Below are 17,965 nucleotides of genomic sequence, written 5' to 3'. Positions count from 1 at the left end.
AAAAAGTTTTTGCCTTTAGCTTCAACTGTAACCCGAGATTTTAGTTATACTTCAACTGTAACCCAAGATTACAGATTGTATACAAAAGAAAATCAGATTAGTTAAATTTAGATCACATGGATTTCAAATTTCTTGAACACTCCACATCAGTCATACATCCACATGCATGTGTACATGATCAATATACAACCAGGATTTTCTTTTTAAACTCAAAGTTTTAGTGTGTTTCTGAGAAATGCTGAGCCTCAGACTACATCAGCCATTAAAGTAAAACTATATATAAACATACATAAAAACAGAATGCAAATCTCAACCCCACATTTTATTCACAATAGAACACATATAAAAACGTTTAAAACTGAGAAAGTGTACCATTTTGAGAAAAAATAAGCTTTTTTGAAATTGATGGCAGCAACATGTCTCAAAGAAGTTAAGACAGGGCAACAAAAAGCTGGCAAAGTAAGTGGTACTAACAAAGAAGAGCTGGAAGAACTAAGGTTAATTGCCAATAGGTCAGTAACATGATTGGGTATAATAGGCATCTTAGAGAGTCAGAGTGTTTCAAAAGAAGAGATGGGCAGAGGTTCACCAATTTGAGAAAAGCTGCTTCTAAAAGGATTGTCAAACAATTTCAGAATATTGTTCCTCAATGTAAAATTGTAAAGACATTGCCATGAGAATTCTTATAGGATTGTTATTTTATGCTCACAAGTCTATACTCCTTAAAAAGGAAAACCCCACAGGCCCCTACTTTAGATTTCTGGAATTCTATTAATAAAATGGAGCCATTGTACAAATTTACACATGAATCTAGAGGATGCCCTAATAAATTCTCTAAGGTATGGGACATCTGGACGAAGTCCAGGTATATGGTTGTCTCAAAGCCAATGCCCCCCGCGATTAAGGTTTTTCTACTTCCCAGTATTTGACATAAGTTATTGCACTGTAATGTGGGTATTTGTTCTCCTGAATCCTATTTAGTGCCTACCAGCAGAACCGAGTATGGTCACCTTGAGTTTGGTTACCAACCTTTTATGTTTGGTGTCCTCCCCCCCCCCCCCCCCCCCCCTTTCTGTTTTTTTTTTTTTTTTTTTTAAGCCTGGGTATATGCAATAGGCATAGCTTAACTTTTAAATGCAATAAAAATAATTTACAAAAAAAAATTGCAAAGAAGTTAACCCCTTCCCGCCATCTGTACACATATTGGTGCATCTTGAAAGGAAAAATACAACAAAGAAGACCCGGGACTGCTGAGCAGTTAGAATCCCATTTCAGACAAGAACGGGACAACAACCTTCTTTCAAAACTCCAGCAACTGGACTCCTTAGTTCCTAGATGTTTACAGAGTGTTGTTAAAGCGGTAGTAAACCCGCTGACATGTTTTTTATTTTTTTTTCACACCTGCAAGGCAAATGGCATAATGAGCTAGTATGCACCGCATACTAGCTCATTATGAAATACTTACCTTAGAACGAGTCCCCGACATCTCACCCAATACACGCTGAGGGAGCTGACATGTTCCCTTGGCGTGTCTTCTGGATATCGCGGCTCCGGCACCGTGAGTGGCCGGAGCAGCAATATCGTTACTCCCACGCATGCGCATGGGAGATTTCTTTCTGGCAGGGTCTGGCGTCTGCCGGGCTTCCAGTCGAGAATCCCCTGTGCACATGCGCCCCTGCAGTCAGCGGCGCATTGCCAGGGGAATATCTCCTAAACCGTACAGGTTTAGGAGATATTTTTGTTACCCGTAGGTAAAAGTTCGATTTAAGACTACAACCACTTTAAAAGGAGAGGGGATGCTACACCCTGGTAAGCGTGGCCCTGTCCCAAGTTTTTTGAGATGTGCTGCTGTCATTAATTTCAAAATTAACTTATTTTCTTAAAATGGCAAATTTTCCCAGTATAAACATTTGAAATATTTTCTATTGTGAATAAAATATGGGTTTTTGAGATTTTCAAATCATATATATATACACACATATATATATATATATATATATATATATATATATATATATAATCTCAAATTGTCCCAACTTTTTGGGAATTGCAGTTGTAATTACATTTCGGTTGTCCTCCCCAAAATCTTTACGTAGAGTTTATAATCAAGATTAGTCCATTCAGCCATTTACAAAAGAATGTTAATTGTTTTCCATTTTTGCTAATGCGGAGGAGGTTCAACAATTTTGTATATGGGCACTTACACCTCCACAATGTTTAAATCTTAAAAAGATTTATATCAAGGTTGTCCTGGCCTAAAGCTGGTAGTTATGATGGGGATACTGTAGGTAACATTTCCTCTCCCATTAATATTTATAAAGGAGCTGCCAATAACTGTTCAGTTGTACCTGTAGTTTTACCCGTTTCTGTTCACCACATATACATTTTTACTTGGTACTCAAACAAATAAAAACACATATCCAAAAATATAATAGCTTCACATACAAAGCTTGTATGATGCCAGAGCACTCAAAGGAAAGGAGTATCTCATCCAGGAGAGAATGATTTTACAATCTGGCGTGTATACAAGTTGGTCTCAGACCTGCAGACTCTCCCACTGAGAATTTAATTTCACTACGGCTGCCTGGCCAAAAGCTAATGTAATGAGTTGTTAATTTTCAATAAACATATCATTGCCCTTCTCTTTCCACTGTCTGCACCACCTATCTGGCTGTCCTTCTCCACAAATGCTCACTCAAAAGGTGTTCATTTGGAAATAAACATAAATTAGCGGCTGTTACATGAACTCACATCACAGTATCAAAGCTGCAGTGTGTGCACTGCTAATTAATGTGAAGAAATTGAACACATTTAAAAAGCCATTACCAGGACAGGCACAGGAAAGGATTGTGAGAAATCAAAAATGATAAAACAAAGGAAGGAAAAAAAAAAGATCTAAATATGCAATAGCGTCTTAAGCATTTATTGCATAATAGAGTAACTTTGAGGGCTCATTCACATGGGCGCTCAATCCCATAGAGCATGAAGAGGTCTGTTTACTAATGGAGATGCATTGGCTGTATGGACTCACCAACACAGCCAAATCACTAAGCCAGAGCGCATCGGTGTATGCTCAATGGGCCCATTAAAAAAAAAAAAAAACCCTGAGAAAAGGAAAAGGAAAGGTAGGCACAGATCAAGGCCCTTTTCATACTAGCAATAAAAGCAGGTGTTTTAGCTGCATTTTTAAAGCTCCTCAAATGGCAAGTAAAGCAGTCTGCATTTGACACTATGGACAGGACACAGAACTAATCACATTAGTAAAACATAAATCGTTTGCAGCACATCATGTCAAAAAATTAAGCTACATGTCAAGTATGGAAGCAGTTGAAGCCATTTCAACTCTTTATATAAAGGGCAACGATAACGCACCATAAACATGCCGTCTGAGGCGCGTCAGGCATTGTTCACAGCTTTAAAAAATAAAAAATAATTGAAAAAAAAAAAAAGGCATTTTTAAAGCACCTTTAACTGCTTGCCGACCGGCTCACGCCGATATCATTGGCAGAAGTGCACGTAGTGGCAGATTAACATACCTGTACATTGACCTTTAAGCGGTTTTCAGTGGCATGCGCACCGCGACCACCATGAGCATGATCGCAGGGTCATCAAGTCCGTGGGGATAGCCGCCATCATCTCACGGAGAGGAAGAACGGGGAAATGCTGATGTAAATAAGCACTACCCTGTTCTGCCTAGTGACACTGATCACAGCTCCCTGTAATTGGGAGCAGTGATCCATGTCGTGTCACACATAGCCCAGCCCGCCCTGCCCCCCACCCCAGTTAGAATCACTCCCTAGGACACACTTAACCCCTACAATGCCACCTAGTGGTTAACCCTTTCACTGCCAGTCACATTTACACAGTAATCAATGCATTTTTAATTGCACTAATCGCTGTATAAAATGTGAATGGTCCCAAAATCGCGCCAAAAGTTTCCAATGTGTCCGCCATAATGTAGCAGTCAGTCACTATAAAAAAAAAAAAACGCTAATCGCCACCATTACTAGTAAAAAAAGAATACATATGCCATAAAACTATCCCCTATTTTGTAGACGTTATAAATTTTGCACAAACCAAACACTTGTGATTTTTCTTACCAAAAATATGTAGAAGAATATGTATTGGCCTAAACTGCCCAAAAAATGTTTTATATATTTTTTTGGGGATATTTACAAAAATTAACGCTTTTTTGTTTATAGCGCAAAAAATAAAAACAGCAGAGGTGATCAAATACCACCAAACGAAAGCTCTATTTGCGGGGAAATAGGACGTCAATTTTGTTTGGGAGTCATGTCACACGACCGCACAATTGTCAGTTAAGGCAACGCAGTGCTAAATTGCAAAAAGTGCTCTGATCTTTGGGCAGCCAAAAGGTCCGGGGCTTAAGTGGTTAACATGTGTCACACACGCATAGGGCATACAGAGTGTTTTCAATGTGTGCCACAAGATAAAGAAAATGCACCATGAAGGGCCCCGCTCATCAACGTAATTTATTTACAATGTTCTGTTACTGAATGAACTAAAAGTACCGACAACCTTCGGGGGTGTCGGCTTGAAGTTCTCAATAAACTACCACAGCACTGTTGAGCAATGTGGTAGCTCATTGATTCTTCCTGTCAGTGTAAAACTGCCTAGCAGTATGATATATGGGCAGACAGCTTACACTGACAGTCTGCAGGAGACTCGCATTGCATCAGCGATCTGCTGTTTGTGGGCTCAATGCTTTCCAGGCTCCTTAAAGGGGGGGGGGGAAAACAAACAATAAATGCACATTTTCTTTACCTGCAAAAGACTTAGAAATACCGTCACCAGTAAGTCTAAAACCTCATACACACGGTCGGACTTTGTACAAACTTTTCCGTGGACTTTTGTACAAAGGGCGTGGTCCACAAGTTTGTATTGCATACACACGGTCGGACTTTTTGACAACAAACACGAACGTAGTGACATCACAACGTACTGACGCCACTTCAAAAGAGGACGTTCAATGACTCCAGCGCCACCTTTGGTCAACTTCTGTATTGTAGTCTGATCTTTTGCATTGGTTCTGAGCATGCGTGTTTGTACCTTGTACAAAAGTCCGATGCTTTTGCATACACACGGTCGGACTTTGCTCCATCGGACTTTTGTTGCCAGAAAGTTTGTCCGTTCGCACAGCCAACAAAAGTCCGATGAAAACCGAAAAAGTTTGTCCGATGGAGCGTACACACAGTCGGATGTTGCTCCAAAACAGCTAATTTGCATGTTTGTTGTCAAAAAGTCCGACCGTGTGTACGGGCCTTTAGAGCCTTTCAGGACAACCTTGGAGAGAGCGCAGCTCCGCCCATTTTCTAGGAAGCAAATGCAGCCTTTAAATCCCTCCTCTTCCACCATGGCCTCAGTTACTGTGTGGTCTCCGACATACTAGAAAACAAAGCACAGAAAACCACCAGCCACAATAGACACTTAAAAAACACTTCTAAAATAAACAAGGGAGGGAAGGCGGCTGTCCTGAAAGGCTCTTAGAAGTACCATCACCGGTAAGTCTAATCAAGTCTTTCTCAAATCGCCTTTTAGGAGAACCTTGGAGAGTATAATCAAGAAACTTACCCTAGGGTGGGGCTACTGCCTGCAGTACCTTCCTGCCAAAGGCTTGATCTGCGGTGGACAGCAAGTCCAACCTATAGTGTCGGAGAAATGTCAAATAGTTGGACCGAGTGGCAGCCTTGCAAATTTGTTCAGGAAACTGCCGTTGATCTCATAGAATGAGCAGCAATACCAGTGGGAGGTATTTCTCCTTTGGCCTTGAAGGCCTCTGTGATTGCCAATCTAAGCCACCTGCCCAGCGTGCTTTTCGAAGATTTCTCCCCTTTACGTGAGCCTGAGAAAAATCACAAAGAGAGCGTTCGACCTTCTGAATTATTTAGAGACTGTAAAAAAGTGTAACATACATCTCCTTATGTTCAGTGTGTGAAAAGCTTCCTCTCCTGGATAGGCAGGAGCTGAAGAGAAAGTGGGCAGGACTATTTCTTGTGAGCAGTGAAAGGTCGAAGACACCTTAGGTAGGAATGCTGGGTCTGTTTGAAGGATCACTCTGTCTGAAAAGACCTTCAAAAAAGGCTCAGACTGCCAGGGCCTGGAGCTCGCTGACTCTTCTTGCCGATATGATGGTTACCAGAAAAATCGTTTTAAGAACCAAGTTCTGTAAGGGTTCACACAGAGCTCCCGTGAGACCCTGTAAAAACGACAGACAAATCCCAACTGGGAAAAACTTGAGGGCTACTGGCCTAGTTCGTGCAACCACCCAATAAAAAAAAAATAATAATATCTTGAAATTAAGGCTTCTCTGGATAGAGTTCTCTCAAAAAAAACAAAGCCGCCACCTGGGTTTTCAGGGGGATGGCTGCCAGCTCCTTCTCCATTCGATCATGGAGAAATTCTAAGACTGACAACTAAACTTTTGACCCACAGGCCCTTAGAAGCGCACCAGGGATTGAATTTTTTCCAAACTTCCAGGTATACCTCTTTTCTACTGGAAAGTAGGGTCTTCACTAATTTAATCAGACAGACCCTTGGCTTTCAGGAGGTCTTCCTCAGAAACCCAGCAGTAGATGTACTCGGACTGCTTCCAGATGGTTCTCCGAATCCTGCATAAGCAGGTCCTCCTTTCTGGACGCGGCTTCCATGGAGGTTCTGTGGCCAGGTTTAGTAGGGTCATGAACCAGGGCCTTTGGCCAAAAGGGAGTGACCAGGATCAGATTGATATTTTCCTCCCTGAATTTCCATAGCACCAGTGGTATCAGGGGAAAAGCATAGCACAGCTGGTAATGCCACGGATGGGCGAAAGCATCTATGCCTACTGCCTGGTCTTCTCGGTGGAGAGAGAACAGCAGCTGTACTTTTGAGTTCTGTTGGCTGGCAAACAGTTCTATTTGAGGTTGCCCCCAAGCTTCGGAGATCAAGAAAACTTCTTGGTTCAGACTCCACTCTGCTTCCACCAGTCTCCTTCTGCTTAGTAGGTCTGCTAGCAGATTCTGGGATCACTTCAGATGGACTGCCAACAATGAGGCCACATTTTGTTCTTCCCAGGTAAGCAGCTGACTGGCCAGCTCTAGGAGCCCTCTGCTCCTGGTTCCTCCTTGTTTCAACACATAAGCTACTGCAGTTGTATTATCTGAAAGAACTTGAACATGCTGACCCATTACTACTTGTTGAAAGGCTAGGAGACCGTGAAAGACTGCCTTCAGTTCCCGCCAATTCAAGGACTTTTGTGCTTCCGCTTTGGACCAGGCCCCCTGAGAGGTCTGACCGTCCAGCTGGGCTCCCCAGCCCCAAGAGCTTGCATCTGTTTAACATTTGTCTACAGGAAAGACCCAGGAAAGAACTTTTGCTAGGTTGGTTGAATCCCTCCACCACCAGCTCGCTTTACAGTTGAGGTAAGTTTGATCTGTTTCTCTAGCAGCTCCTGGTGTGACCAACTGTGTAAGATATTCATCTGGGAGGGGTCTGAAATGTAATCTGGCCCACTGAATAGCTGGAATCGATGCTGTAAGAAGGCCTAAGATAGCCATGGCTGATCTGACTGACACTGAGAGGTCGGTCTAAACCTTTCTCCTCGCAGATTGGAGCTTCTCCAGCTTTTCCTGTGGCAGAAAAACGTTTTGAAGTACCGAGTTTATGGTATAGCCCAGGAACTTCATCTCCGGCGAGGGTTCCAGACTTGATTTTTCCAGATTCAAGAGCCACCCCAAGCCCCTGAGGTGAACCTGAGACACCTGGAGATTTGTCAAGACTTGTCCTTTGGAGTCTGCGAAAAACAGGTCGTCCAGATAGATAAAGGTATGATTGAAATCCCTCTCAATTTCAAAGGTTCCAGAATTTCCTCCATTATCTTTGTAAAGATTCTGGAGGAGGATGAGAGACCGAATGGCAGAGCTCTGAACTGGAGATGCCAGACTGAGGTCCCCAAATCTAGGGCCAGACATAGAAAACATTTAGAAGCCTGAGTTATCGGGACATGTAGATAAGCGTATCTTAGATCTAGGGATGCTATGAAACAGTCTGGAGTCAGTAATTTCGTGACTGAAAAGATCGTGTCCATACTGAAATGTATGTAGCGAAGCGATCTGTTCAGGATCTTGAAGTTCAGAATCAACCGATACTTCCCCAAAGGCTTCATCACCAGGAAGACATGTGAATAATAGCCTCAGCCCTCTTGACTTTTTGGGACCTTGATAATCACTTCTTTTTTAATCAGATCCTGCAGCAGGTTCAGCATTGCAGAAGCTTTTTCCTGTCCAAGACTGTTTCAAGGTCTGGACCAAAAAGAAGATCACCCGAGAAAGGTAAGCCACACAGCTTGATCTTGGAAGCTGTGTCACCAGAACAGGTCTTCCTACGTCTTCACACATCTGACTGAATTCACTATGATGACTTTGCTGCCAACCTGACTCAGCATAAGCATCAGCCATATACTTTACCGATTTTAGTATCAATGGAAAGGACTCCAAAAGATCCATGATGTGTCTGCCTCTATGTGGCTGTTCAGCTTCTCTAACCAGCATTCAAGGTTCCTTGCGACAACCGTGGAAGCCATATCAAGTTTGAGGCTGACTGATGTGGAATCCCAAGCTTTTTTCAGGAGGGAGACCACGCTTATCCATTGCATCCTTCAGCACCCCCATGTCCTCGAATGCTAGGTCTGCGAGTCAGGGAAACCTGCGAAAATGCAGCATCTATCCGTGGTTTCTTATTCCAAATCTCTGATTATCTCTTTAAAAAGGAAAAGTTCTTTTAAGAGTCTTTGAAAAGAAAGGGCCTCTCTCAGGGTTCTTCCATTCCTTCTTTACCATCTCTGAGAGGATTCTATGGACTGGAAATACTCTGTGTATAGTATTATCCAGCCCCTTGTACATTTTGTCGTGAACTGACAGTTGCACCTTCTCCTCCTGGATTTCAAGGGTAGCGTAGATCGCTCTTAAAAAGTCATCCACTTCCTCCAAGGATAGCTTGTACCTAGAGGCTCGGCTATCGTCTTCCTCCTAGTCTGAATCCCTGAGTGAGGGAACAGTACTTTCCCCTTCATCACCTGAGTCAACAGCCTCCATTTCTCTGGAAGAGGATGCCCTCGGGTTAGATGGTGGATGCTGGGCCTCAACCTGGACTGCCGGGCTCTGAACCAGCATGGACTTGACAGAACTCAGTGAGTTTGTAAGTTCCCGTACAGTAAGAGAACAAGTCCTTGTATTGCTGGGACGTTTCCTCTTCAACCAGGTCTTTAATACAGGATCTGCACATTGCCTTCTGCTATGAATCTCTAAGGAGGTTCTTGCAGGAGGGACATTTCCTTTGACTTGGTGGATTTGAATGCTTGGACTTTCCTAACGCTTTTTCCTGAAATGAGAAAAAAATTTTAACTCACCTAACATAAATTTACCACTAGTGCACCGCTAAACAACCATCAAACTAAAAAGGAGACATTGCCACAAGCAGTGTAATCCCTGCAGCAAACACCCAGTTCACGCTGCAAGGTCCGAGTGAAGTAACTTATGACCATGCAGCCACTGGCTCCCCACAGGGAGGAGCAACAAACAGCAAAATAAGCCCATATGGATCAGAATAAAGGCACCACTGTACCACTTTTACTGGGCCTGACCGGTGCTTCCAAGATGGCTGTCAGTCTCTCCTCAGTTTTTAGCAGAGAATACAGCGGGGTACTGACACAACCATCTGGTTTTTAAATGTTCCCGGTCTCCGAGTCATCAATGAGGGCCAAAACCAGAAGCACCATTTGACAGACCCCCCCCCCCCCCCCCCCAGTCTCTGCTTTACAGGCACTTGGAACCACTAGCACCACGCCCCGCAAGAAGCCACCATCACTGAACATGTCGTCACCCCCTGGCCGGAGCCCACATGCGGGACACGCCGCTGACCGCCAGTGGCACCCACCCGGCTACCCAGAGCCATGCCAGCGGACCCCAGGCACACAGACACTGTGCCTCCTGTGGGCCCTTACATCCCCTGAGATGGAGAGCCCGGGGACTCCGAAACACCCCCCGCCTGTACTAGGGGGGGGGGGGGTGCTGGGATGGTCACAGAAGAAAAAAGACACAAGGGTAAGCCTACACCCTCCACCTTGGAGAGACTCAGGCTTTCACACTGAGGTGGCTTGGGAGGCACATTTCATGTGCTTTACAGGTGCTATTTTTAGAGAAAAAATGCCTGAAAAGCACCCCAGTGTGAAAGGGGTCTAGAGGCCATATTTCAACATTGCTTATTTTCCAAAATTTTTATTTTGCTTTAAAATGTGACAAATGTTTTCTCACAAAAGTTACATTTAAAATGTAATTAAATAAGTAAAAGATAAATGTATCCAATATCAGAAGAGACAATAGGTAAACCCTGTGATCAACTCTTCTCTGAAATGCATGGGTTGTAGTAGAGCTGCCCAATTAATCGTCAAAAATCATTATCGCGATCTTGACTAAAGTGTTTCACAATTCTTTCTATGAAAAAAATTCTCTCTGCTCTTCTGAAGCCACAGCCATCAAAAGAAAGGAAGAGAAAAACTGGGCGGTCTGCCAAGAATCAAAACATTCTTTATCAGTAGCACTTAAGTATAAACATTGTAACAATTTGTCAATAGAATAGACTTTAAGTGGTTAAACTTTTTTCACTTACACACAAGGTGGATGTAAACCCACTCTCATCCTTTCTAAACTATTGCAATATTGGTTATCTAGAAGGATATACATGCATATATACTTATCTGTCAAATGTCTCCCCTCTGTCTGCTATGAGACCTGAACTGCAGATTTTGTGCATAGGTCTGTTTTCCAGGGTTCAGTGGGTGGAGTTGTGATGTCAGTAGACTCCCCGCCCACCTATACACTACCCTTATCAACATGCATTTTCTCCTGTCTATTTCTTACACTGAACTTCTGCTATGATCACCAACATACAGTCAAAACCCAGAAAAGTCCCCACATAACTTCAGCATGCCAAATCATGCTGAGGTGTGGAACAGCCAATCCTTGCAGAGCTGCTGAAGAAAGGAGTGGGGGTGGGAATTAAAAAATAATGCATGTCTTAGGCTAGTGCACGATATGTAAATACCCTGTCAATCACAGCAAGGGGGAAGAACGGACAAAGATTTCAGTTTGTCTGTTTTATTTCACTGAAAAAAGATATGAGGATTGCTCAGAGCTGGATTAACTCTTTGCGGCAAGACTGGGCACAGCTGATCTGAAGTCCCATACTCTATATATTGTGCCGGACAAAAAAAAATAAATAAATAAATTCAGCTTTACATCCACTTTAAAACACTAAACCTTTTTACCTGTTTCTGACATTTGTTGGTTTCAAGTTAAAATAATTATTTTTTGCTAGAAAATTGCTTAGATGTTGAACCGCCCAACATACACATATATATATACAGTAGACACCCTAGAGAATACAATGGTGGTTGTTGTAATATTGTATGTCACATTGTATTTGTGCAGCGGTCTCTCAAATGCAATTTTTTTGGAAAAAATTACTTTAATGAAAAAAATTAAAAAATAAAAAACACAACACTAGAGAGAAAAGTTAAGCAATTTTTTGTATAATGTGAAAGATTTTACGTAGCGAGAATCGTGATCTTTTTTATTCTAAGCAAAAAAAAAAAAAAATTGTGATTCTCATTTTGGCCAGAATCGTGCAGCTCTAGGCTGTAGTTAGGAATCTGACTGCAGCTATGCCATCACACTGACTTTCTACATCATATAACTCTCACAGGGTAAGAGATTAGACCTGAAAAACTGCTTTACATTTCAGGTGGCCTATTCAGTAAGAAACAGGACAAAGTGCATACTTTGTTAACTTATGCAGCCTTATAACATAGGGGGTATGGCATAGTGCATTTTATATGTTACACACCCTTTACAACTAATAAAGATAAAGAAATTCCAGCACCAGTCCCCAAAAGCAAAATAGAAGATAGCAAGAGAAAGCTCTATGACAACTATATCAACTTGGTTACAATATTTTTTTTTTTCCCGTACAAATACTAAACCAAATCACACGAAAATAGTTTGTTCTGTTATTGTATGAGAAAAAAAGGTTTGTCTCTTCAGATAATTTTGCATGAACTATCGCGATTGGCTCTGCAAATCTGTGTATTAATGATCAGATTATCCGACAATCTCTCCGAAAGTGGTATTTTTCGTCCGATTTTCTCATTGTATGTACTAGAGATTAGCAAAAAGAAAAAAAAAAAACAACACACACACACACTTAAAAATTTGGATTGAGTGGGGAAGAGTTTCATTTTCTGTGGTTATTATTTCTGTCTGTGAGCCCATTGGCAAAATTATTTTAAACTTCCTGTCTCTGTGCAGAATAAAAACCTCGGTCAGAAGTTCCAACCCTTCCCTGCTCTGCTGAAAATGTGATTTTGTCTGTGTCCTCATTGGAAATATTTCCCATAAACTCCTATCCTGCTGGCACAAGGTTAGCAATAAAACCCTGACAGACATTCTAACCCTTCCGCATTGTGTCAAAGTGCAAACTTTTTCTTCTTTTTAAACACAAAGCAATGCAGTGCAGGTATATGATCAGGTACGGTTGAGATTGCTTTTTCATACAGGTGTATTCTCAAGTAGTGTAATGTAGTGTGCATATTTTCACACAGATATGAATGAGAGCGGATAGCCTAACTTTTCCCTTTTTCCCTCCGTTTGGATAAATTGGGGAAGAGCTAGGTCTATTTTCACTACTGAAATGTGAGTCACCGGCGCAAAAAAAATAAATATATAAAAATAAATATATAAAAATGTGTAAATGTGTCTTCAAGTAGCGTATCTGCTGCGGTCAGATTCCCCACCAATAATGTGAGGTGATCATAAAATTAATCAAGTGCATATTTAGTGAACTACAATAATATAGGGAAAAGAAATAGATTTTATCAATTTTCACTACTGTTTATGTCCAATTTGTGAGATTTCCCCCCTATCGTCTAACTCCGACACCAAGACAATAAATGGGGAAGGGTGTACCAGGATGAAATTCATATTTCAGGCACAGACAAATAAAATTAAAAAAAGCCACACTGAGAAGGGTTTTGCCATGTACATAAGTAATATTTCATAATATTTAATATTGCATAAAAATACCTACAAGGAATTTTAAATGCCAAAATCAAATGACTTGAGCACAAATACAAGATCCTTTATAATGGACATGCCCTGTGATAGCATGACTCCACCTGAGTAAGTTTTTAGCAGCTACAAATTGATGCTACAAAGTATCTCTCCTGAGCATTTCTGTTGCTGTGAAATATGAGATAAAGTCAATGGAAGATCTAGGTCATAGCTATTCCAGTGATTCTCTAGCTCATTTCTATTTTGCAGCATTTGGAACTAACTATAGTGTTTATAGCTTTAGCAGCTGCATTTGTTGTCAGGCGGAGATGCTGATACTCTTGTCACACAAGCGATCTGTAGCTGCAAACACTGGTATCTTAGCCAGCAACAAAGAAAATGGAACGCCAGGGCCCAAATTACTACAGAAAGAAAGCTTTGCAACTGATCTAAATATCTGATAATCATATCTATGGGGCTATGAAATTAAAATAATTGAAAAAGAATATAAAGAATACGTTTTGTACATAATACCATGATGTAACAGCATGCACAAACAGGTTATGAACTTTTCCCTATAGATTAAAGTGGTGTTTCCACCCCCCCCCCCCCAAAAAATATATGATTAAAATTCCTAAAAAAAAAAAAAAAAAAGAATTTAACTCACCTCTAAATGCCTGTTGCTAGGGGGGTCCCTCGTAGTCTGCCTCCTTCAGTGTCCGGGCACCTGATGTCACTTCCCCTCGGCGCAGTCAGTCACCTGGGACACGCGACAGGTCCCAGATGACTGTGCGGCGTATCACTGCCGAGCGGAGAACGAGCGGGGCTTCATTCCCCTGAATCGCTGGACCCCGGGACAGGTAAGATTATTAAAAGTCAGCAGCTGCAGTATTAGTATTTTTTTTTTTTTTTTTTTTTAAGGGGCACCCCGCTTTAAAGCTAAACACCAGGCAATCTTCTCAAACAGCTCATTGAAATTAGTATATAGGAGCGGTTTTACCAGTCAAAGGATCTGTAATCATATTCAGAATAGATTGTGTCCTCACTTTTCTGCACTGCAGTGAAAGAAGAGGTTTAGCCCCTTGAGAAAAAAAATACTGTAGCTGCTGACTTTATAATATCAGGACACTTTCCTGTCCAGGGATCCCGCAATGTCAGAATCCCAGCCGATCTCTCCATGGGCTCTTGGGTGCTGCCGCCGACATTGCTTCTGAGGTAAACCAGCAGTGAAGCCTTGTAGCGAGATAAGCAAAGCTTTCACTTTTGAGTGGCGCTCCGCTTTAAGGCTTCATGAGTTTATAACTTCCCCTGAACAATTTAACATATTGTAAACGACGTTTAAAAACATCCCACCACGTTTACATGCCACATTTTTTTTTCCCCCCTAAATCTTCAAAAATGTATCTCCATAAAAAAAAAAAAAAAAACACCTGTAAAACGAAACACGGCTAAACACGTAGTACTGCGTTTACAAGCTGTTACCGACATTTGGTATTTCAAATGCCTCTGAACATCAGTCCTGAGCGCATTTTTTTACTTTCCAAAAAAAATGCCTCTAAACTCAACTGCCTGTAAACTACTATAAACAATCCTGTGTACATGTACTGATAAGATAACAGGAGAGTTCAGGGGCAGCTGAAACAAAACACCTAACTGCTCCTAAACGTCCGTTTACCAGCAGCAGTGTACATGAGGCCACCATACATGGTTCAAGTCTCAGCCGATTCCTGCTGAACTAGCCGAGACTTGAACCATGTATGGGCAGGCTGAATGTACCCACTTCAGCCCCGGAAGGCTTTACCCTCTTAATGATCAGGCCATTTTTTGCAATATGGCACTGCATTACTTGAACCACTTCAGCCCCAGGAGTTTTTACCCCCTTCCTGACCAGAGCACTTTTTGAGATTCGGCACTGTCGCTTTAACTGACAATTGCACGGTTGTGCGATGTTGTACCCAAACAAAATATACGTCCTTTTTTTTCCCCACAAATAGGGCATTGTTTGGATTGTATTTGATCGCCTCTGCAGTTTTTATTTTTTGTGCTATAAACAAAAAAAAGGAGTCAATTTTGAAAACAAAAACACAGTATTTTTTAGTTTTTGCTATAATAAATATCCCCCAAAAATATATTAAAAACTATTTTTTTTCCTCAGTTTAGGCTGATATGTATTCTTCTACATATTTTTGGTATAAATAAAAAAATAAAAAAAACACACAATAAGCGAATATTGATTGGTTTGTGCAAAAGGTATAGCATCTACAAAATAGGGGATAGTTTTATGGCATTTATCTTTTACATTTTTTTTTATTATTTTTTTATCAGTAATGACGGCAATCTGATTTTTATCAGGACTGCGACATCAGACATTTGACACATTTTTGGGACCATTGTCATTTTATACAGCAATCAGTGCTATACAAATGCATTGATTCCTGTATAAATTACACTGGCAGTGAAGGGGTTAACCACTAGGGGGAAGTGAAGGGGTTAAGTGTGTCCTAGGGAGTGATTCTAGCTGTGACCTAGACAGTGATCACTGCTCTCAATCACAGAGAGCAGTAGATCATTAGGCAGAACGGGGCATGCTTTGTTTACATAAGCATCTCCCCGTTCTTCCTCTCCGTGACACGATCGCGGGCACCCGGCAAACATTGAGACCAGAGACCGCCGCGGTGCGCACCCAATGCCGCTTCTTAAAGGGGACGTACCTGTACGCCCTTTTGCCTGTGAGTGCCAATCTGCCGATGTACATCGGCGTGCACTGGTTGGCAAGCAGTTAACTGACAATTTTGAAAAAAAAAAAAAACACACACACACACACACACACACACACACACAATATAATTTACTTTCTGCTATAAATATCCAAAAAGAAGGAAAAAAAAAAAAAAAAAAAAAAAAACAACAAAAACAAATTTCTTCATCAATTTAGGCCAATATGTATTCTACAGATTTTTGGTAACAAAAAATAAATAAATAACTCCCAATAAGCGTATATTGATTGGTTTGCCCAAAAGGTATAGCGTCTACAAACTACAGGATAGACTTGTGGACTTTTTTACTAGTAATGTTCGGCAATCTGCACTTTTTAGCAGGACTGTGACATTGCGGCGGACAAATCTAACCCCAAGTGACACTTTTTTGGTGACCAGTGACCCCAATACAGTGATTAGGGATAAAAAAAAAAAAAAAAAAAAGTACCGATTACTGTATAAATTACACTGGCAGGGAAAGTGTTAACATCAGGTGGTTAATGTGTTCCTAAATCACTAGGAACAGCAGATCTCCACGTTGTTCCCTGTCAGAATGGGGATCTGCCTTGTTTACATGGCAGATCCCCGTTCAGTCTCTCTGTACTACAATCGCGGGTGGTCATCGGGTCCACCGGGCATGCGCATGGGCCCACACTATCTATTGCATGAAACTACGTACAGGTACCTCATTTCACGCAATAGAACCGCCCTGCCACAGTATATATGCGCTGGGTGGTCTTTAAGGGGGTACCCAAGTTGATTGATCGTTCAACTTGGGTACAACCAGGCTGTCTGATTTTACATGCGATTATTGCAAGCGTCTGTTTTTGCCACTAGCAATAGTCACTGGTCTAGTCTTCTCCTGGTAGGGATGGCTTCCCTGCTGGGAGAACACAATGGCTCGGTGGGAGGGATTCCCCTGTCAACTCTGTATGTGTTGATGGGGGAAATCAAGCAAATTTCTTTCCTGCAATTCGTTCTATGGCTGCCCTAAAGCAATTCAGTTTGGACACCTTCCTGTCCCAGTCTGTTATCAGACAATGAAGGAGCAGCAGATCGGTGAGGTCATCTTTCTCCCTAGTCCTCTCAGCCTGTTCATTGTGGGCACATATGGATAGAGCAGACTTTTCCACAGTCCATATTCCCATTGCACGCATTCCTGGAATTAGCTCTTAAAGTTTTTTGATGTCATAATGTAGAGCAGGGGTGTCCAAACTTTTTTCAAAGAGGGCCAGATTTGATGAAGTGAACATGCTCGAGGGCCGACCATTTTGCTTGACATTCTTTAAACCATTAAAATTCAGTCTAAGTGTGTTCATCCGAGCACTAATACACGGCCCAACAAGAATTCTCTTGCCTTTGTGCTGTGTGTGGTGAACAGATGAGCTCGGGTGTGTTATTTGGATATACTGTATTTAATCGGCTTATACCACACACCTTAACTTTAAAAAGGAAGTCTCAGGAAAAAAAAAAAAAAAATCTTAAATTTTAAATAAAGACATGTGAAGCAAAATAAGGGTCAGTGCCCATCTGCAGCCCCCAGCGTATTGCCATGAATTCAGCCCCCACATTGCCAGGAATGCAGCCCCCACATTGCCAGGAATGCAGCCCCCACATTGCCAGGAATGCAGCCCCCACATTGCCAGGAATGCAGCCCCCACATTGCCAGGAATGCAGCCCCCACATTGCCATGAATGCAGCCCCCATATTGCCATGAATGCAGCCCCCACATTGCCATGAATGCAGCCCCCATATTGCCATGAATGCAGCCCACACATTTCCATGAATGCAGCCCACACATTGCCATGAATGCAGCCCCCACATTTCCATGAATGCAGCCCCCATATTGCCATGAATGCAGCCCACACATTTCCATGAATGCAGCCCCCATATTGCCATGAATGCAGCCCACACATTTCCATGAATGCAGCCCCCATATTGCCATGAATGTAGCCCCCATATTGCTATGAATGCAGCCCCCATATTGCTATGAATGCAGCCCCCACATTGCCAGGAATGCAGACTCACCATTGCCATCAGTGCAGCCTGATTCATGTCCCTCTGCAGCGTTGGAGGAGACAGGGAGGGGGGCGGGACAAGCACCGACAG

General features: G+C 42.0%; 1 protein-coding gene across 7 annotated transcripts in view; it reads right to left on the bottom strand.

The window, feature by feature from the left end:
- RAPH1 (Ras association (RalGDS/AF-6) and pleckstrin homology domains 1) overlaps positions 1-17,965 on the bottom strand; it is a 257,631-nt gene that overhangs the window by 214,316 nt on the left and 25,350 nt on the right. The gene's annotated exons all lie outside the window — the stretch shown is intronic.

The sequence above is a fragment of the Lithobates pipiens genome, unplaced genomic scaffold (genome assembly GCF_037356315.1).
Source record: "Lithobates pipiens isolate NorthernLeopardFrog02 unplaced genomic scaffold, aLitPip1_a1.2 Scaffold_22, whole genome shotgun sequence".
In the NCBI taxonomy this organism is placed as follows: Eukaryota; Metazoa; Chordata; class Amphibia; order Anura; family Ranidae; genus Lithobates; species Lithobates pipiens.
Note: the sequence above shows the minus strand (reverse complement) of the source record. Positions and strands in the feature narration are given on the sequence as shown.